Consider the following 15,104-nt stretch of genomic DNA (forward strand, 5'->3'; position numbering starts at 1 on the left):
TTGAGCACCTACTACGTGCTAGAAACTGTTCTAAACTCTGGGGATACAAGAGTGAACAAAACAGATAAACAAAAAAACTCTCACTCTTTTGGTGTTTGCATTCTAGTATGGTGAGATAGGGCATAAAATAAATTAGTCAAACATATAGCCTATTATATTTTGTGAGTAACATGAAGAAAAAGAAAGCAGAGAAGCGCAATAGGAAATGTATATTTTTTAAAAAAAATATAAGAAGGCCAGGAAAGTCCTCATAAGTAAAGCAATATTTTAGCAAATACCTAAATATGATGAGGAAGTCACCATACATACCAGAGGAAAGAGTGTTTTTGGCAGAGAAGATAGCAAGTATAAAGGCCCTAAAGCAAGAACATGCCTGGTATGTTCAAAGAACAAAAAGTAAGGCCAGTGTAAAGTAAGGCCAGTGTGACTAGAGTCACATGAGATGACCTCAGATGAATTCACACAAGAAACAAGGCCAGATGTTAAAGAATAAAGCTATATATGGTATTTAACCTTAGCTTTTGCTTGATTGAGAAAGGAAGCTATTACAAGATTTTGAACAGACAAGTGATGTGACCCAAGTAATGTAATCTGACTGTTTTAAGGAGGAGACGGTGATAAGCTGTCTCGCATGACGATAGGTCAAGCATGTTGAGGAATGAGAGTTTACTAGAGACTGTGGCAACAGAAGGTCACAGGTGACCTTGATAAAAGCACTTTTGGTGGAGTGGAGAATGGGTGAAAATCAATAGAAGGTGTTAGAGAGAGACAAGAAAAATATTTGTGGATAAAGAGAGAAAGTACTTTGTTTGTGTGCCTGTTTTTGCTGTAAAGGGTAGGGGTGGGAACTGGAGAAGGAAGAAAGGCGGAAAGGTCAAGACAGGTTTATTTGACCTTTTATAAAGATATAAAAAGCATCATTATGTTTTATGCTTATAGAAAAGGTGCAATAGAGGAAAATACACTTGTAATGCTAGAGAGATGGAAGAGAGTTTTTACAACTTCCTTGAGTCGAGGAACAGGAATGGACATGCTAGTCTTCCTGAGAGGAGACTTGGCTGATAGCATGAGCAGCTCACCCACAGTAATGAGAAAGAAATCCAAGCAAAGGGGTTCCAATACAGGAAGTTGAAAGAATGTTTCGGTAGAAACAGGTTGAAGCTCTCTGATATAGTTTGGCTCTGTGTCCCCACCCAAATCTCACCTTGAATTGGAATAATCCTCACGTGTCAAGGGTGGAACCAGGTGGAGATCATTGAATCATGGGGGTGGTTTTTCCTGTGCTCTTCTTGGGATAGTGAGTGAGTTGTCAGAAGATCTTGTGGTTTTATAAGGGGCTTTTCCCCTTTTTGCTCGGCACTTCTCCTTCCTGCCATCATGTGAAAGACGTCTTTGCTTCCCCTTCCACCATGATTGTAACTTTCCCAAGGCCTCCCCAGCCACGCAGAACTGTGAGTCAATTAAACCTCTTTCTTTTACAAATTACCCAGTCTCAGGCAGTTCTTTATAGCAGGGTGAGAACGGACTAATTCATTCTCTCTGATAGTTTTTTCCTCTTAACTAAAATATGAAGCGAAGTCATCAGGGGCACATGACAACAGAGAAGGGTGATGGAGATTCCACAAGAAAGGAGAGGGAGGTGTATGTGCCAGAAACATAAAGTTGCATTGTCTGGCAGGATGAAGAGCCCAGCTGGGGTTAGCAACCCCAATTGAAAGCAAGTCGTGATCAGTAGGATTGTGTGCTTTCCTTCAGTTCCCAGAAGCTTCTGGGTTACAATAATTGGGCAGAGTGTTCAATTTCACCACCGTGTTACTGCAGTTCCACTATCAAAGAAACTAATAGAGCGTTTAGGGAGTAAAGGGGCATCCACCAAGGTCTTTCTGACTGTCCTTGGAGTTTAAGTTGTGGAAAGAGGGAGAAGGCTTGTGGGAAAGGCAGGCAAAGGAAAAGAAGGTTGTCAGATTGATAGGTTGCTGGTCCTGTATAGTGAAAGGATTGTTAGAATCGAAGGATTGCCATGAAATATTAATTCATGTTAGAGTTTACCTCAATTTTAAGAATCTTTTTTTGTTCCTGTTGTGGTTTCCTCTTCACTCTGTTTTTCATTAAATGTATTCCTATCCCTCTTTAATTAAAAACTAGTTATGATTTTATTACTATTGTCCTCTCTATGTAAAATAATATCTTAATATAAAATAATGTGTGGTCATTAAAAATTAGAAAATATAGAAAAGTTAAACAAAATTAGTATGATCTTCCCATTTACATGTGTTTACATGTACTGGCAATAATTTTGAATGCAGGTGCTTCTTCACTTATCAGTGGGTTACATCCCAATGAGTCCACTGTAAATTCAAAAAATTTTGAGTTGAACCATTGTAAGTCAGGGACTTTCTTTGTCATTTCAGTCTTGTTTCTTTTCATCTGATTTTATAAAACATGATCGTAATTATTCCATGTATTTTGTTTTGTACCATGTCTTAAGTTATTTCTTCTTACTATACTCTCCTAAGCGTGTGTTATGCTGTTAAATACTTTCATCAAGATTAATTTTAATGACTGTGTAATATTCCAATGAAGGGATGTTTTATAATTAATTTTGTCTACATTACAGGATACTTATACTAATTTGGGTATTAAAATTGAGTAGAGATTAACATCTTTATATATAGGTTTTTAAAAAGTGTTATTTATATTCCCTAAGGAACCTTTATAAGTTCATTCTTCCTTTTTTTTTCAAACAGACTAATTCAGTTTCCTCAAACTAATTCCTTAGACATTGTTGTTATTTATATAAATTGTCACAGTTTCCACATAGTATTTTAATAATTCTTCCAATGGATTTAACTATAATAGACTAATTTTCCATTTTTAGTATGTTTGACTCTCATTTACTTTATTATTTTACCTTTTCAATATTATGCTACAATTTTTATGGTGCCCTATTATGACCAAAGCCATAAATTCACACGGCCTAATTATTGTTTTGGTGATTATAACAATGCTGTAATTTTTAATTACTTAGTATGAGTTAGTAAATATAGTATTGGACCAATTTTTCTGCTGAAAGTATCCAATCCTGTTTAGAATGTTGTTGGTTGTAAACACCTCATATTACTTATATTAGAAAACCTGGAAAGTGTCCCAGTTAGCAGGTCCCTTTTACCTCATAACAATCAAATATGATTTTAGATTACAGGAGGTTTATGGAACGGTAACAGGAGGGAGTAAGGAAGAAAAACAACTTGTGCAGCCAAGAAGCTAGGCTTTACTGAACTGGAACTCTATTGGAAATGTAATAGTAGCTGTGTCCGTTAGGTGGTAATTCTGTAGTTATTCTTTCAGAAGAGCTACTCAAGGCTTTCTACAATAGGGTCCAAGGACATTCACCATATGTGACTTTGTGTGTAGTCAAAACTGTAATCATTGAGAACGTGGACTCTGGGGCAAGAATCTTGCGATTTTTTTCCTGTCTTCTTTACTTCCTACTGGGATGATGTTGGGTAAGTTAATTTATCTCTATGTATCTCGGTCTCCCCAACTGCAAAATGTGGACAATACTGTTACCTATTGCACAGTATTACTGTGAGGGTTAGAGGAGATAACGGGTGCCAGGCATTTAGAAGCCTGCCTGCACAGAACATGCCCAGTAATTGCTAGCTATTATAAGTTTCTGAAGATTCAAGTTAACATACATTGGACAGTCTTTTCCTTACTTTTGCCAGATTTCTTACGTTTTCAATTTCTTTATTTTCTCATATCTTATCTTATTGGTAATGATTTTAAAATATTAAAAGTAATTTATTTCACTTCGTTCTCTATTTTTATCCTCCTCCCTTTATAAAAAAGCAGAAAATTTTCTTTTTCATATTTCTTTATAAATTAAAATCTGTTTAAATAAAATATTTGTCATTTTTTTAAAATAAATTTTGTAAGCGTCATCTCATTTTTAGCTTGGGTGTCCAACCCAATCCCAAGAGTTTTCCTTATTTCTTGTTCTTTTCTATGATTACATATCAATTTCATTCAGTTGATGCCTCCTTGGTTTAGGTAATTGTAATGCCAATTTTTGATTTTTTTTTGAATACCAGAAGATAGATTTTGCAAGAATAAATATCTCAAATATTCTTTTAAAAGCTTCCAAAGGAGAAATGGCTGGGATATTGATAGAATTTGAGAGAGCATTCTTTCTTATGAGTTCTTATGATAGCAAAGTGTAAGCCTCTGTTCAAATAACAAATAACAATTTTTGGAGGAATTCAGGCTTAGTTTCTCTACCTCTTAGAGAGAACTGATACTATTTATTCTTCACAATCTTACCAGGAGTTTGAAAAGTAATGGCATGTGTTCTACCCTCACGATTAAAGAGGAAAAGTTCTCTGTGAATCATAATCAAAGAATCTTTGACCTGAAGTAAGTTCAAGTTGAGAATGTTCTTGTCTCTAAGACTTAGTATAATAATGTTTAAATTGCATGCCTTTATTATAAAATCAATTATAATATACCTTTAAAGAAAATAAGAAATAATATGAAATATTATAAAAGACATTTCTTCCTGTTTCCTTTTGAATAACTTTTCCTTGGGAAAAGTTATGTCATTTCTTTCAAATGTTTTACCAATATTGATAGAAAACAGTGCTCCTACACAAAGAAAAATTTGTCTAGTTAAGAGTAAAGAGTGTTGTTTAATCAGTGAAAATATTTCAGCAGACAAAAGGTAAACATTTCTATCATACAAGGAGCTGAATTATATTTTTCTCCCTCTGTGGATCATTCTCCTGAACAAATATCCAAGAAATATCATGAGTATAATTATACAGATATAAATGCAAGAAAGTAATTAGATGGGTTGAAAATTTATAACAATTCTTTACTGCTTGCTTCTATTTTTTAGTGAAGTAGTTAGCCAAGAGTTTATTTGGTAATGAGAAAGAAAAAAGGAGCTTTGCAAGTTTGAAATAAGAGTAGAAGATATGAGAAAATTGTTTCAGAGAGTGGGAGGGTGAGTTAGGTAGAAGGATATAAGATTTAGTGTAGTCTTTGTTGGGCACAGTTGAGATTGCTGCTCATGTTTAAATCCAACCCATTTCAGCAAAAGGTAATGAGTTGGATGTTGTTAATCTTGGGGTTTCTCAGATGAGTATGACTGAATAAAAGTGGTCTCGGGACACTGCTCGGGTGATGGGTGCACTAAAATCTCAGAATTCACCATTATATAATTCATCCATGTAAAAAAACCACTTGTACTTCAAAAGCTATTGAAACTTTTTTTTTTTTTAAGTGTGTTTGAGAGTTGAGAGCAAATGCCTACAGTGTTGGAAATTAAAATCTAAACAAATGAAGGAAGCCAAGAAGGACCTAACGAAGTGAGGAATAATCCTTAAAAGTTAGAATCAGGGGCCAGGTGCGGTGGCTCATGACTGTAATCCCAGCACTTTGGGAGTCTGAGGTGGATGAATCACTTGTGTTCAAGAGTTTGCTACCAGCCTGGCCAACATAGTGAAACCCCACCTCTACTAAAAATACAAAAATTAGCTGGGCGTGTTGGTGGGCACCTGTAATCCCAGTTACTTGGGAAGCTGAGGCAGGAGAATCTCTTGAACCCGGGAGGTGGAGGCTCTAGTGAGCTGCGATCATGCCACTGCACTGCAGTCTGGGCAACAGAGTGAGACTCTCCCTCAAAAAATAAAAAAGCTAGAATCAGGTATTGAAGGACCCTGACTTGACTAACTCTCGGAATTAGGATATTACAGGGAAAGAAGCGAAAGCAAGAAAAATACGTTGTGGAGAATTTCTCCTTCTGATGAATGTTAAAGCATCTCATTGCATTAGATTCCATTTCTACAAAACAAATTACCATTTAAACCTAGAGATTTAAGGCAATAATCATCCATTAGTTCACAGTTCTGCAAGTCAGAAGTCTGGCACAATAAGGCTTGGCCCTCTGCTGAAGTTATCACAAGGCCAAAATCAAAGTGTCCAGTTGTTCTCCTATGGAGGCTCCGAGGAAAAATCTGCTTCTAAGATTGTTTTTGTTAGTGGAAAGAATTAGTTTCTTGCAGCTGTAGGACTGAAGTCCCTGTTTTCTTGCCAACTACAGCCAGGGGCCACTCTCAGCATTTAGAGGCTGCTCATATCCCTCAGTCTTCAGCCCAGCAATGGTTTGTTAAATTCCTCTCATGCTTTTAATCTCTGAATTCCTCTTCCGCAATAAGCTAGAGAAAATTCTGCTTTTAAAGGGCCTACTTGATTAAGTTGGGTACATCCACAAAAATTTCATTTTGCCATATAATGAAACACAATCATGAATGAGGCATCTTATCATAACAGCAGACTCAACCCACATTCACAGGAGGGGATTGATATGGTTGAGAGTCACCGGGGGTGATCTTAGAACTCAGGCTACCCCACTAGTCAAATTCAATTAAGTTATATTTAAATGTTTAATTTGAAAGATTGATATCTTTCTAGAATAAGAACTTTTCTACAGTTTAATTTGTTTTTGCATAAGATTTCCACATTCGCTTTTGTAAATATTGTGTATTATAGATATTGCTGTTATTGTTAATGGGATTTTTTTCATTACATTGTCTATTCTGTGAAAGGGCCATATGTGAAAAGTGACTCCCATGTGTCAAAGGAGCCCAGAAACCAAAGAATGAGGAAGACAAATCAAGGTTGTTAGTATTGGGTGTTTTACGGCGGGAACTTACAAATAGAAGCATGGCCTTGGGCGGTAGCAAGACAGGCAACTGTTCGCACTGTTTCTTCCCAGGCCCAGGGCTTATATACAGTAGGAAAGGGTATATATGGTCCAACAAGACAATTAAAGGCAACCCTCCAGAATAGGCAAGAATGCGATGTGCATCGTATCCTGTAATTTGTGCAATAATATTAAGGTTGACATGTTCTTACACTAAGAACAACAAATAGGAATCAGGAGGCACTCATGGGACTGGGGTTAATCAGAAGTCAACACGGTGGGTTAGCAGCCATGATGGAGTCACTTTTGTGTCCACATTATCAAATTGATTTATCACTAATTTTTAATATTTATCTTTTATTTGACCTCCTAGACTTCTCATTAGTTCTAATAATCTGTCAGTTATTCTCTTGAATTGGTTAGGAGTATCATCATACGGTCTAGAAATAATAATTTTTCTCTCTCTTTTGAAAGTTCTATGTTTTAATTTATTTTTGTTGTTTCATTGCATTGGTTATAAACCCTTTGGTTACTGTGAAGGAAATTAACAGTAATATGGAATCTCATTATATTGTACCTTTTAAAATGCAAATGTTTTTAATATTTTATCATTAATTATGATATAAGAGAAAGGTTTATGGTAAATACTCTTTACCAGATAAAAATTTTCATCAATTTCTAGGTTGTTGACATATTTTTATGATATTCAATATGGAATTTTAGCAAATGGTTTTTTAGAATGCATTGAGATAATCATAGTTTTTACATACTAAATTAATACAATGATTGCATGAATATATTATCAAATGCTTAAGCAGTCATTTGTTCCTGGGAAACCTATCTTTGTCAGATGTATTATTCATTTAATACACTTATAAGTTTTATTTGTTAATATTTTATGTACAATATTTAATCTAATATTCAGTGGGATTTCACTACAATATTTTATACTCTAACTGTCCTTTCTACCATAATGCTTGTTACAAAGATTCCATTTTTCTTTGTAATAGGTATTATTTATATAAAGCAAGATTTTTATCACTAAAAGTTTTGTTAGAACCTGGTATGGAATCAAATTGTCCAGGTCATTTTTAGAACATAGTTTTAGCTGGTATTCCTATTTCTTTCACGTTTATTTGTATATTGAGAATTTTTACTTTGTAACTAAATGTTAATTATACACACACACATACACACCACACATACATACTTAGAACAATTTGTAGTATAGTCATTCAAATTTATTAGCTTAAAGTTACATTTATGCTTTTTCAAAATCATTTATTGTTCTTAGAATCTATAGTTACGTTCCTTCTTTGATTTTGTTTTGATTTTCTTTTTTTCTATACATATTTCATAAACATTTGCCAATTTATATTTGCCTTCCTAATGAATCATACTTTGGAATTATTATTATTATTGTTATTTGAGATGCAGTCTCATCCTGTCACCCAGGTTGGAGTGCAGTCATGAAATCTCACCTCATTGCAACCTCTGCTTCCCGTATTCAAGTGATTTTTCTGTCTCAGCCTCCTGAGTAACTGGGATTACAGACACGCACCACCACACCCGGCTATTTTTTAAAAATTTTTAGTAGAGATGGGGTTTCACCATGTTGACCTGGCTGGTCTCAAATTCCTGACCTGAAGTGATCAGGAATCACTGATCAGGAATCAGTGGGGGCACCTTGTTCTCCCAAAGTGCTGAGATTACCAGCATGGCCACTGTGCCTGGCCACACTTTGGAATTATTGATCAATTAAACGGCTAGTTTTATGTACAGTATTTCAGTTTTGCTATTTATATGCTTTGCTAATTTAAGCCTATATTTTTTTTTTCTTTTCCCTTTTTTTTTTTTTTTTTCAGAGTCTCGCTTTGTGGCTAGGCTGAAGTGCCAGGGTGCGATCTCCGCTCACTGCAACCTCCTTTTCCTGGTTTCAAGTGATTCTACTGCCTCAGCCTCCCAAGTAGCTGGGACGACAGGCACGTGCCACCATGCCCAGCCAATTTTTTTATTTGGGGTTTCACCATGTTGGCCAGGATGGTCTCAATCTCTTGACCTCCTGAACTGCCCGCCTCGGCCTCCCAAAGTGCTGGGATTACAGGTGTGAACCCCTACGCCTGGCCATGCCTATACATTTTTGAACATACTTTCTTTCATTATCTGAAGTGAATAAGTATATTCTCTCCTGAACAAGACAATAATTTTACTTTTTAATTTAAAAAATTAGCAGAATTTTGATCAAGATGATCAACTTCAGGCTTTGACACTATTTTCTCTCTCCTAAAAATATCAATAAACAGCTCATATTAAAATAGAAAAAAATATCTGGGCTCCAAAGCAAAGTTGACTATTCGTAGAGCAGAATTGGAGTAGAAATACAGTGTGATAAGGTGATTGAAACCACAGACCTACCATACTTTGTGTGTGAAAGCAAGAGTGGCAGCTGAATTTTGGCTTCAGTAAGTAGATTGAGTCTTAAAAGATATTTGTTTGAGACAGAAGACCAGAATCTTATTTGTTGGTTGAAACCACTGATTGATATCAGTTACCCTTCACCCCCAAATCATGGAAGCCTTTTGAAAACAAAACAAAACAAAACAAAAATCTCCTGCTGGCTTCTGTGTGGGCTTCAGATAATAACAAGAAGCAGCCTAGGAAACTGAAAATACTCAGAAACAGCCTCCAATCAGGAACTGAACTAACTGTTCACCAGGCTTTTTACATGGATCTGCAATATATCTAATACCAACATGGGATAGAAGCAATACCATTTAGTGACCTGAGAAGCCAAGTGGAGGCAACCGAGATCCACTAGACAGAGAGAAGAGAGCACAGAATTGAGGAGAGAAACCCAACAGACAAAATACCTTCTAATTAACATGACCTTGGAAACCAAAAATCTGAAACATTTCAATAGAATTCTGAGTAAAATATCTAGCGTAGCCATAATCAAAATGAATTAATTATGTTAAATAATCTGAAAAAAATCAGATTTTAAATGATGGAATTTTTTTTTTTTTTCTGTAAGATAGCAAGACCTTATGCAAAGGACAAATGGAAAAGAAAAAGCACTAATCAGAAAATTTAGAATTGACAAATGTAATCATAGTAATGGAAACCTAATATATGGAAAAAGAAAACCTCAACAAATTGGACATTAGCACTGATTTATTTGTTGAGAACACACCACGAAGCAAAAGAAGATAAAAGTTCATAAACGTCAATAAATATGACGAAAGGAGTATTCATTTCATCAGAGTTCCAGGAAAAAAAAATTCAGAGAAACTAGGATCGAAAAAATAGTTGAATATTTTTCAGTATTGAAGAAAGGTATGGGTTCTCAGCATGATAAAAAAGGTAAATCTGGGCTGGGCACCGTGGCTCAGGCCTGTAATCCCAACACTTTGGGAGGCTGAGGCGGGCGGATCATGTGAGGTTGGTAGTTCAAGACCAGCCTGACCAACATGGAAAAACCCTGTCTCTTAAAAATACAAAGTTAGCTGGGCGTGGTGGTGCATGCCTGTAATTTCAGCTACTCAGGAAGCTGAGGCAGGAGAATCGCTTGAACCTGGGAGGCGGAGGTTGCGGTGAGCCGAGATCGTGCCACTGCACTCCAGCCTGGGCAACAAGAGCGAAACTCCATCTCAAAACAACAAACACACAAAACAAACCAACAAAAGGTAAATCTGCATAGGTGTACTCCAAAGTGAAACTAAAGAATATAGAGAAGTTCTTTAAAATTTAACAGAAAGATAAAAAATACTCCCTACAAAAGAACACCAACCAGACCGTGGAAGATGTCTCATCAACCTAATCCATGCCAAAAGATAATGAAAAAATGTCTTCAAAATGTTGAAGGTATACAGCTATAAATCTTGTGAATTCAGGACAAAAGCATAGATCATAAGAATAATTATGACCACAGAATTGTATAAAATGTAGGCATAAATTGAATCAATTATTCTCTGGGTTGTGTGTGTGTGTGTGTGTGTGTGTATGTGTGTGTGTGAAATAAGATTAACATTCTGGGCAACAATAATAGTGTGCAATCTTTCAATAAGCAGAGATTTTAATGATCATTTTTGTTTGAATATTAGTAAGAAATATAAAATAAATTTATACATTCTGATGAATATTTATAAGTAAGTAAACTGAGATCTTCAAACTTACCACAAAATGTATAGAGTTTAGAAACCTGGAATTGGGAACAAGAGGAGCTATTAAACATTTTATTCATCTAATAGAAGGGGGAGATAAATAAAAGCAAAAAAGTAAACACAAAATAAGGTAATGGAGAGAAATTAAAAAATGATGTTTTTAAATGATGTTAAAGGGATGGAACTCAACCATTTAAAGGTGAAGACTTCCAATCAGTGTGAATTGTTTAAAAAAGTCCAGCAATTTGGGGCTGGACAACCAGTCAAATGGTTGAAATAAGATGGGAAAAGATATGTCAGGTAAATACTTTATTTCGTTGGATTTAAGACTTCCCCCATCTTAAGATGCATTATTATTTTATATAATACCAAAAAAGCCAGCTAAACTCCAAAATTAATTGCATATGCATCACAATTTCAGAGACATTAAACTGTGAAAAACATGTGTGTTAAAATGGTAAAGCACAATAATCAAAATAAAGTTGGTATAGCAATATAAATATCACATAAAATATAAGTTAGAACAAAAAAGCACTAATAGGAATAAAGAGAAACACTAGAGAAAAACAAAGAAAAAAATCCTAAGAAAATATAACCTTCACATACTTACATGGATTAACAGCAAAGCCCTGAACTATTTAAGATAGAAAGCACAAACTGACTGAATTACAAGAGACTGAGACAATTTCAAAATCATGGTGCGAAATTTTATCACATCTTCAACAGAAACTTAAAAATTAAACAGGTATAAAATAATTATAAGAATAGAGTGTATTTGAACAGAATAGTTGAAAAAGTTGATATAATTAGATACAAAGAGACAGAAATTTCATGCCTAATGTTATAATTTATTAGTTAATTTCAAACATTCTGTGCTTGTGCATTTCCAGTTTTTTTACTTTTTATTTGAAACTAATCATAGAGTCCCAGGAATTTGCAAAGATAGTACAAAATCCTATATACCTTTCACCTAGTTCCTCTAAGGGACCGTCTCACATAACTGTAGCACAATATCAAAACCAGGAAATTGACACTGGTACAAGGTATGCATGTATAGTTCTTTGACATTTTATCATATGTGTAGATTTGTATAACTACCAGTGCTATTAAGATACAAGACCAGTTCATCACTACAAAGATCTCCCTTATGGTACCCCTTTATAGTTACATCCACTCCTCTTCCCTTCACCATCCCTATTCTCTGGCAACCACTAACCTGCTTGCCATCGCTATAATTTTATCATTTAGAGTATGTCATGTAAATAAAATCATACCTTATGTGACTGGCTTGTTCCACACAGCATAATGCCTCAGATGTATCTAAGTTGTTGCATGTATTAATAGTTTCTTTCATTTTATTGTTGCGTAATATTTCATGGTATGGATGTAACACAGTTCTTTAAATCATTTACTCACTGAAGGACATTTTGGTTGTTTCCAGTTTGGGGCTATAAAATACAAAGCTGCTATAAACACTTGTGCAAATACATTTCTAGGAAAATAAATTTTCATTTCTCTGGGATAAACATCTAGGGTGATTGCTAGGCATATGGGAAGTTTATGTTGAATTTTTAGGGGTTGAATCTGGCACTGCCATCATCAACAGTGAGACTTGACAGATTAATTAACCCTGCTACAGTTCTATGCCATTTGATCTCATGTATAGACTTCTCTATATTTTCTTTTTACCAACTTTATTGAGGTATAATTGATGAAGACTGTATATATTTAAGATGTGCAACATGCTTTTTGTATACATTGTAAAATGAAATTAAATTATAATCTGACCATAAAACAATAGTCTATTCAGAAACCTAAAAAATACTCTATTAATAAGTTTTGAGAGAACATTTGTTGTACTTAATAATTTTTTTTTACAGTTTACAAATCACTATAAGTTTTGAGAGAATATTTGTTGTACTTAATACTTTTTTTATAGTTTACAAATCACTATCATCTTTAACATCTGACTTGATTTCCATACCTGCCCTATGAGATGGGCACCACAGCATAAACGGCGGCTCAAGAGGTGGAATAATACCCAAGGATATGGAAGAGGTCAGTTGTAGTGTCCACTTCTAACACTGATCTCTGATTTTCAGTGTTGACTTTTCTTTGTAGCCTACAATGGAAAGATTTTTATTAGTGTTCCAGCTGAATATTCGCTATATTCCAAATAGTTCTAAGGAATTGATTTAAGGCTGCTCCAGCTTCACCGTCAGCAAACATATTAGCATTAGGTTTTATCACTGGGGCCAAGAGTCATGTTAAAATGCTATTTCTTCATCCAAGTGAAAGATAAGAAGGAGAAATAGAAGAAAAGCCTGCTTTTAAGATTAAACACATTGACAGTCTTCTGGTGAGAGGATGAAATGTTACCTAAAATTTTTCTTGGTTATTTACCAGTGCCAGAGCCGCAAAACCCCCTAATATATGAATATATAAATATACATGCATAGTTTTATGAACATATGTGCATGTATGCAATTATATGAAAATGCTGATTTTGCAATACATTTGAAAATATATCAAGAGTTATATATATTAGATGCAGATATCTTTGAAAATAACCTATAAAGTGTTTTTTATGTTCTATTGCTAGATCAATTTTTTAAATCTGCCTTTGCCTATCATTTTTTAAAGTTGATGATCCATGAAATAAAACAGAAAAACCAGAACATTGATTAAATATGTGTATGTATTTTGTACATATTCACACACATTTATTTTATGATATTGGTGGTAACAGATTTCTTTTAATGGCTGTTGGAATAATGGGTAGTTTGGAAAACAGTGCTTTCAATTTTGCATCATATACCAAAATAAAACATTGCCGGGTTAGAGTTCATCAAAAAAAGTTAAAGCCATAAGGAATCAAAGCTAATATAAGTTAATGTTCATTTTATCTCAGGATAGATGATATCTTTCTATAGAAACAGAGGCCAAGTCAGAAAAGAGTTATAGATTTGTCAACATAAAATTAGAATATGACATAAAATATTGTAAATAAAATAGAAGAACTGAGAAGATCCTGGGAGATGATATTTGCGATATGTGCTATTCAACATATAAGGGTTCATATATTTAGAATTAGAATATTTTTCAAGTTTATCAACAGAAAACTGGGAAAATGGTAGTATAGGATTTTCCAAAAGAAATACAAAATAATGAATATATATTTTTTAAATTTAAGGATGTAAATTGTTCTTGAAAGGCAAAGGGAAAAGAGTATTTAAATGAATGTTGATACCATGAATAGTCATACACAAATGTGAACATTATTTCACATTCAGAGATACCCACACAGTACCTACTTTTACTATATGCTTTATATTTCCCTTTTTAATGATATTTTATGTGAATAGGGAAATACCATTTGAAATAATACACATGAAACAAAACATCAATAGTAGATTTTGGCGGTAAGAATTGTATTTTATTCTCATACTTTTCTTTATTTAAAAACTCTGTAAGCTGTATATGTTTGTATACCCACACAAGGCATTATACCATATAAAATATTTTATATCTTGCTTTTGCACATAACATAATATCTGCAATTTCCCAAATAGTTATAATTTTATAACATTGATTTTGCTGGGGCCATAAAATTTAGTTAACCATTTTAAAATTTCTTTCTCCTACCTGAATTCAAACAGTAGATTCATTGTATTTGATCCTAGAAGTCTTAAAATGAACTTCTCACATTCCTTCCCCAGAAATATTTAAGTTTTCCCAGATGTTGACAGGGCAAAGCTCCCCAACATGATTCTTACAGACGAACTGTCATCTTATTCACTGACAAATTCTGTCTGGTTCTTTTTTGTCTTTATACACATATTGCATTATCATTTCATTTTAATAATTATACCAATATTTATTCAGAACTTATTCTAGAATTATGCTAAGTGCTGGGGTCTAAAGAGGATTGAGAAAATCCCTGTGATTCAGGCAACCTCAGATCATCAAGAAGTCACACGTAAGTGCTAAATGTTGTCTGTTCATCCAAATAACCACCCATGAACTTATCTGCTTCTTTGAAACCATACACCCAAACCAATTTTTATAAATCAAATCTGAATCTACATATGCAAAGGCAGACGGTTATCCATGTTATGAACATACTTATGTGATGCAACTGCTCCTCAAAAGACAGGAGAGTTCCTTTAGCCTCACTTTCAGAGCTAGTTTCCCCATCACATCCAAGAGCATCAACCTCAGTGACCCCAGTCAGTACT

General features: G+C 34.3%; 1 protein-coding gene across 1 annotated transcript in view; it reads left to right on the top strand.

The window, feature by feature from the left end:
* Nucleotides 1-4,324: 4,324 nt before the first annotated feature.
* MACC1 (MET transcriptional regulator MACC1) overlaps nucleotides 4,325-15,104 on the top strand; it is a 43,614-nt gene continuing 32,834 nt past the window's right edge. The window contains exon 1 of the mRNA XM_023216016.1: nucleotides 4,325-4,416. The gene's annotated coding sequence lies outside the window, so the exon portion shown is untranslated. The remainder of the gene's footprint in view (nucleotides 4,417-15,104) is intronic.

This window comes from Piliocolobus tephrosceles, chromosome 8 (assembly GCF_002776525.5).
Source record: "Piliocolobus tephrosceles isolate RC106 chromosome 8, ASM277652v3, whole genome shotgun sequence".
Lineage (NCBI taxonomy): Eukaryota > Metazoa > Chordata > Mammalia > Primates > Cercopithecidae > Piliocolobus > Piliocolobus tephrosceles.